Below are 8,037 nucleotides of genomic sequence, written 5' to 3' on the forward strand. Positions count from 1 at the left end.
GATCATCAGGACTGTTTCCATCAAGGCAGCTTGCTTAGTGAGACCAGATTTAATGCACTAATTTCTGATCCCTTGTTCGGCTCCTGAGCTAGTTATTTTATCGGTGTTACATAAACCACCGTATTTTTTGGCCGTTCTGTCCTGCCTTCTTCGCCCTCCACCGTGCCCGCAAATAGCCCTTCTTCTTACGGCAAAAAATATAGAAACAATTCACTGCCTGTAATTCGCTTCACTGTTGAAAGAAAGCATTTTCACTCTATCTCTGACGCGAAAGAGCTTGAGTTGTGAAATGCATCCAGCCTTTTCGGCTCTGCCTGTTTCGTCCAGGTCATTTCTTCGATATCTCCGTGCATTTCTTGTTGTCCACCCTATGTTTTCCTCAGACGAATCGTTCTCTCATAAATCAACTCCGCCTGCGGTTGGTGTCTGTAAGCGAGTTTATTGACTGTGCGATTCCTGATCCGGCGCTTTCGACGGAACTGCACAGCTGGACTGAAGGGCGTCCTCTTTTCTGTTTATCGCAGCGTTGACTGTCTCCACCTGTCAATCGAGTGATGCGGCTGAACCAACATTTCCTGTGCAGCTTTATGTTGGAAATTTATCGAGAAGAATTAAAAAAAACTAAATAAAGCACGAACATGGAAATGTTCCTTGCAGTTTTATTACAGCAGCATTTCGTCATTCAGTTGCCAGTAGTCGTGGCCGAGTGGTTAAGGCGATGGACTAGAAATCCATTGGGGTATCCCCGCGCAGGTTCGAATCCTGCCGACTACGATTTAAAATTTGATTTGAAATTTTCTACATGGAACCAGGTTCATCAGGAGCTCATTATAACTGACACAGAATGGGACTCCACAGCTCACAACACAATCCGTTTTTTATTCTGATTCACGGTTACTTTTGTTTTCAATCTATTTCTCTGCAGTACCTGACTTCTCCCAGTGTTCCACAACAAACGTTCGACTGGCCGATTTTTAATGCCCTTGTGTCGTCGTCCCAATGCTGTGAATTTAACCATTTGCAGGCAGTTGCCGTTGTTTAAAGTATGCAAACAGGCGCCCAGAGCGGCGTTAATATTAGGAATTTGACCAAGCGTCAGCAATTAGTTATTTCAGAAACCAACTTCTTCTGTGGTAGTCCCTTACGGTACAGGACGAATCCCTCTCGGGTGGGTGCATCGTCCAATCCTGGAACTGCAGACACCTTTCCAGTTTTCGTAGGTGGTGTTTGATGAGCTGAGTCGGGCGCTTTAGCTTCTGCACTCTCTTTTCGCTGTACATGCTGGCCCTCCAAGTGTATCATCATAGAATCATAGAAACCCTACAGTGCAGAAGGAGGCCATTCGGCCCATCGAGTCTGCACCGACCACAATCCCACCCAGGCCCTACCCCCACCCCCACATATTTACCCACTAATCTACGCATCTCAGGACTCTAAGGGGCAATTTTTAGCCTGGCCAATCAAACTCACCCGCACATCTTTGGACTGTGGGAGGAAACCGGAGCACCCGGAGGAAACCCACGCAGACACGAGGAGAATGTGCAAGCTCCACACAGACAGTGACCCGAGCCGGGAATCGAACCCGGGACCCTGGAGCTGTGAAGCAGCAGTGCTAACCACTGTGCTACCGTGCCGCCCACAAAGTGACTCTCCTTCGTTGATTGACCCAGTGGTTGGCAGCTTCAAAGATTCTTCTTCAGCAGTTTGTGCATTCTAAGGCAAGCGCATCCGAGGAGTTGGTGGAGTTTTTGAATTTTTTTTGTACTTGTTTAGGAGGTCTTGTTTTGGAAAGTGGACAATGTTATCCACACATCACAGCTGGTCGAGCGTGGCCAGTGCCACGATCCTGTGGCTCTTTGGCTGAGAGAGGATGCTCACAATGGGATGCTTATCCAACCAGTGAATTTGCCGGATTTTGCAGAGGTAATGTTGGTGATATCTCTCCAGGGATTAGGTGCGCCTGCTGTACTTTCTGCATGTTTTGATACATACAGGAGGCCAGGGACCATGGCAGCGTAGTTCACCAGAAGATGTAACCAGTTCACAACCCCTGCTGCTGACTGCAGTTAGGCAGGCACATTGCTCGGTGGCCCTGTGGTGGGAATGTAACCATGAGACAGTGGGTTTCATGGTAAATGTGAGTTATTAATGAGGGATCTAATTCATCAACTGTTTCTGCATTTGGCAAAGCCTTTTGTGCAGCAAATCGGCACAAGTGGGGCACTGCAGGGAACTCTGCACTGCAACTCCGGTGCACTCCAATCAATGACGAACACCATTAAATAATACACCCTGACAAAATTCGGCAGATGTCTTAAAGAGCTCAATTTAACCAATCCAGAAGTTATTACCTGGTTGGCCATTTCTGCTGATGCAAAAAAAGAAATGCGGTAATGAATTTCTGGAAACTAGTTTGGGACACCGTTAATAGCCATTTCACATATGCAGGGCAATTAATGAAAGCCAGACATCGATTCATTATGGAAAAATCACGTTTACCGAACTTGCTGTAGTTTTTTTGAGAAGGTAACAGAGAAGGCAGACTATGGTAGTAATGGTAAAGTGGTGGATATAGATTTTCAATAGCGATTTGGTACAACAAGTTTGCGGATGACACAAAGATGGCTGGACTTGCGGTTAACGAAGAGCATTGTCGGGCAATACAGCAGGATATAGGTAGGCTGGAAAATTGGGCGGAGAGGTGGCAGATGGAGTTTAATCCGGATAAATGCGAAGTGATGCATTTTGGAAGAAATAATGTAGGGAGGAGTTATACAATAAATGGCAGAGTCATCAGGAGTATAGAAACACAGAGGGACCTAGGTGTGCAAGTCTACGAATCCTTGAAGGTGGCAACACAGGTGGAGAAGGTGGTGAAGAAGGCATATGGTATGCTTGCCTTTATAGGACGGGGTATAGAGTATAAAAGCTGGAGTCTGATGATGCAGCTGTATAGAACGCTGGTTAGGCCACATTTGGAGTACTGCGTCCAGTTCTGGTCGCCACACTACCTGAAGGACGTGGAGGCGTTAGAGAGAGTGCAGAGAAGGTTTACCAGGATGTTGCCTGGTATGGAGGGTCTTAGCTATGAGGAGAGATTGAGTAAACTGGGGTTGTTCTCGCTGGAAAGACGGAGAATGAGGGGAGATCTAATAGAGGTGTACAAGGTTATGAAGGGTATAGATAGGGTGAACAGTGGGAAGATTTTTCCCAGGTCGGAGGTGACGATCACGAGGGGTCACGGGCTCAAGGTGAGAAGAGCGAAGTATAAATCAGATATCAGAGGGATGTTTTTTACACAGAGGGTTGTGGGGGCCTGGAATGCGCTGCCAAGTAGGGTGGTGGAGGCAGACACGCTGACATCGTTTAAGACTTACCTGGATATTCACATGAGCAGCCTGGGAATGGAGGGATACAAACGACTGGTCTAGTTGGACCAAGGAGCGGCACAGGCTTGGAGGGCCGAAGGGCCTGTTTCCCTGCTGTATTGTTCTTTGTTCTTTGTAACACACTTCTGACTAAAAATCTAACTGATATAATTAAAATGAAAGTAGGCACTTGGATAATAAGTAACAGAATGGCAGAACACAGAGATAAATAATTGTTTATTTTTCAGATTGCTGCAAGGTTTGAGGTGGAGATCCCCAAAATTAGTGTCGAGTTCCTTGCTGGCCCTATATATATATATATATATATATATATATATGTGTGTGTGAATGGCAACATTTCAAAATTTGTGTACGATACCGAGATTGCAAGTGTTGTCAATGGTGATTACAATGCTCCTGAAATTCAAGGGGACATCAACATATTGGTGGATTGGGCTGACAAGTGACAGATGAAGTTCAAAGCAGAGCAGTGTGAGGTAATTCATTTTGTGTGGATGAATGTGGAGACATTATAGAAAGAAAAACAAACTCCATAAGAGCTGCAGGAACAAAAAGATATTTGTGTATATGTACCTTATTCATTGCAGTTGACAGTGCATGTTAAGTGAGCAGTTCGTAACACATATGATATCCGAGATTTTATTAATATTGCATTGAGTACAAGAGAATGGTTGTCATGTTGAACAAGTATAAGGTACTAATTTGGCCTGATCTGGAGAACTGCGTTTAGTTCTGGGGTCCATACATTTGCAAGGATTAAAGGACATTGCAGATAATATAGAATGATATAGAATTGCAGCTTCAATAGAATGATTTCAGTGATAGACAACTTAAAGGAGACTGGATTGAGGTATTCAAGTTCCTGCGGCTGTAGGTAGATTAAATAATGAGAATAGTGGTCCTTTCTTATTCGTTCATCAACAACTAGAGCGTACAGAAGTATTAAAGGTGAGATCAAAGAACAAAGAACAGTAGAGCACAGGAAACAAGCCCTTCGGCCCTCCGAGCCTGTGTCGCTCCTTGGTCCAACTAGACCAATCGTTTGTATCCCTCCATTCCCAGGCTGCTCATGTGACTATCCAGGTAAGTCTTAAAAGATCTCAGCGTGTCTGCCTCCACCACCCTACTTGGCAGCGCATTCCAGGCCCCCATCACCCTCTGTGTAAAAATCATCCCTCTCATATCTGAGTTATACTTCGCCCCGCTCACCTTGAGCCCGTGACCCCCCCGTGATCGTCACTTCTGATCTGGGAAAAAGCTTCCCACCGTTCACCCTATCTGTCCCATTCATAATCTTGTACACCTCTATTCGATCTCCGCTCATTCTCCGCCTTTCCAGGGAGAACAACCCCAGTTTACCCAATCTCTCCTCATAACTAAGACCCTCCATATCAGGCAATATTCTGGTAAACCTTCTCTGCACCCTCTCTAACACCTCCACGTCCTTCTGGTAGTGTGGCGACCAACACTGGACACAGTATACCAAATGTGGCCTCACCAGCGTTCTATACAGCTGCATCATCAGACTCCAGCTTTTCTACTCTATACCCCGTCCTATAAAGGCAAGCATACATCTGCCTTCTTCACCAACTTCTCCACCTGTGTTGCCACCTTCAAGAATTTGTGGACTTGCACACCTAGATCCCTCTGTGTTTCTATTATCTTGATGACTCTGCCATTTATTGTATAACTCCTCCCTACATTATTTCTTGTTTTCTTTTATCCCAGAAGGTGCTTGGTGTCTTGAACATACTTTCTGAGAGGGTAGTGAAGACAGTTCGATCTAAATATTCAAAGGGGAATTTGCCTGCTATCTGAAAGTAAATATATATATACAAGGTTATGGGAGTAAGAAAGGGGAGTGTGACTGGGGAACATGTACTTTGAGAGAGGCAGTGCAAAGTTGATGGGCCTAATGGCCTCCTTCTACACTGTTAAGATTCTGTGATTCTGTGGACTGTGTGTTTACAGGAGGTAGAACCAAAAGTGGTCTTGATTACAACCAAATAGTGAATATGTGCAAAGTTAAATAAAGAGTATATATTGTACACACCAGCTGAAAAATTGGACGATATTCTCAGCAATGAGAAACTGGGAATCTGAAAGGAGCACACGGATTTGATTTTCCTGGAACAAGAGCGACTAAGCATGACACACATCTCGATTTATATATTGTATTTAATATATATATATAGTCAAAATCTCAATTTCTATCCGATCATATCCGAGGCACCACTCATTCTTGCTCATTTTTCACTTGGACAACTCTCTCGAAATGGAAATTACATGCAGTCCCCACGGGCTCCCTTGCTGAGAAACAGTGCAGCATTAGAAATAGGAACACAAGTGCAACATGGAAAAATATGCTGGCTGGATAAACAGAGTCTGATCTTTTGCAATTTACAAACTTAAATGTAATCTTGAGCAACGTATTGGAGAGCTTTCTCCCTTCCAGTTATTACATTTTCTGTTGCCAAATATAGGCTCTGACTTGTGGCCAATCTAATGATATGCTCAATGACGTTCTTTCACATCATTCTGTCATTTAATTAGTTTACTCTTTGAATTCCGGAGGATTAATGCGGCCATCAGCATGCCCTCAGCTTGGAAATACGTGTTTTGTGAACAATCGATATTTCACACACGTGTTTGATGCCTTCGTGCTTCCACCTTCGGCGATGACACAGTAGAATCGAGGCTCGTGATCCAACCGTGGCTGCTCCCGCAAGATATATTGCGAAATATAATCACGAAATATCACGATAACTAGAGCAAACGTGGAAGAATAGAACTATGTAGGTCTGCACTTCTTCTCATTGCTGCTTTTTTTAACTTCCGCAATGCACATAGCCATTCTGCAATTACAAAATTCTCTACTTGATGTTCGAAATGTTCTCGATTTTATTCTGCAATCAACATCTAATCTGTACCGCACCTTTCCCTGTCACAATGTCATTACCAGTTCATTGGACTCGTGTTCCTTAACAGTTAAGTCATTAGATCTCTTGTATCATTCAAACCTATCCGTGACCTTTTATGTTCCTCAGCGCCCTACCACAAATGCCCATTTCATTTCTCCCTCTCACTCCATTGGACAAAAACCCTTAACTTTATTTGTCTCTCCAGAGGTGCGGGCAGACCTGCTGAAGTTCTGAGGATTTTTCTGTTTGTAGTTCTGAGTACCTGTATTCAAGTTATTTTTGCTTTTATTGTAACTTTGCCTTTTCCTCTTTGGCTGGAACATAGTTGAGGAAACTTGCTCTGATCTAATTGTTTAATTCTGGGCATTGGCTATTTATGAGGAATAGATATATAACAGTGGGAATGCAGACATATTGTCTTGTGAAATTGGGATTTTTTGCCAGGTATTGGAATCAAGTTACCTTGCAGCAGGATTAATATTTGAACAACAGTTCTATCGAACCCCCAGTGAGCGTGAGGGAGGAACTCAATGATCAGGGCTGGAACTTCTCATTTTATTTGATTCCAAGTTTTTACACCTGTGGTATCCGTATTTCCACATTGGCAATGATTTGCGCCTGAAATTTCTACCCTCAAGCTGACTATATTTCGACATTAACATTTTTCATTTGGGAACTGTGTGCCAGTACATGAATTGGCGCTGCGTCCATATTCATTTCACATCAAATAATTTGATGATGCGCTCAGCAGAAATTAGGCCCCAGCGTCGATCGAATGGAACAAAACATACACTTATATCATTAACCCTGTCAAAACACATAGTCTCGCATTTTTGACGTAAAACAGTCAGGGACTCGCACAGTTAATTAGTGACGCACATTGATTCTGATTCACGACCAACAACAGGGAAAAGTGGATGTAATCGAATTTGAATGAGCAATGTGTTCAAAACTGTATCTACTTCACGAATGACATCTGGAAAATAAGCGCAAATTAAATGTGGTGTTCATGGTGCGATGGCGCATTCGATTTGTTCGTACACAGACATTAAATCAGTCATTTTCATTTGAACTAATCAGTAAATATGTTGCAGTGAAATGCATGTCGGATTCTGGTCAACCCATTTTCCTCTTCCTTCGCTTGGACTGACAACTCATACAGTATCTTCTTGGTAAATTAACGGTTAATTTGAGTGCTGGCAATATGTGAGGAAGAAATTATTGAAAATGAAGGAGCCAACCCCATGGCATGGAAACCAATTGGGGAAAATATTTGAATTTCAACGTCCCTGGGCCCATTTGAACCACGAGCCTTTCAGCTAATAGCACAACGTGCGAGCGCATTGCGCCACAGAGGCATCACGCAAACAGAAAAAGAAAAGTGCAGCCTGGAAAAATTCTGCTCTCTGGATAAGTGGAGTCTGATCTTTCAATATGCATAACTATTAAATCCATCGGGAACAGTCTGCTTAACAACTTTCTCCCTTCGGTTTATTTCATTTTTTATTTCCAAATATTCGAACTGTCCTGTGACCAACATGGGTTAACATACCTTGGGTACATTAACAACAGTTCTGTCAATAAATCACTTTACACTTTTAAAACTGTAGGATATATACGGCCATCAGCATGTGCTCACTTTGAAAACAATATACAGGTTTGATTATCAAACGATGTTTTCACATGCGGAATTCTTTCATTCCTCAATGTGTTCATTTACGGTGATC

General features: G+C 43.3%; 1 non-coding gene across 1 annotated transcript; it reads left to right on the plus strand.

The window, feature by feature from the left end:
* The first annotated feature begins 692 nt into the window (after positions 1–692).
* On the plus strand, positions 693–774 carry trnas-aga (transfer RNA serine (anticodon AGA)). Its single transcript has one exon. It is a non-coding gene; the product is annotated as a tRNA-Ser (tRNA).
* The last annotated feature ends 7,263 nt before the right edge of the window (positions 775–8,037 follow it).

Source organism: Mustelus asterias, chromosome 8 (assembly GCF_964213995.1).
Source record: "Mustelus asterias chromosome 8, sMusAst1.hap1.1, whole genome shotgun sequence".
Classification (NCBI taxonomy): Eukaryota; Metazoa; Chordata; class Chondrichthyes; order Carcharhiniformes; family Triakidae; genus Mustelus; species Mustelus asterias.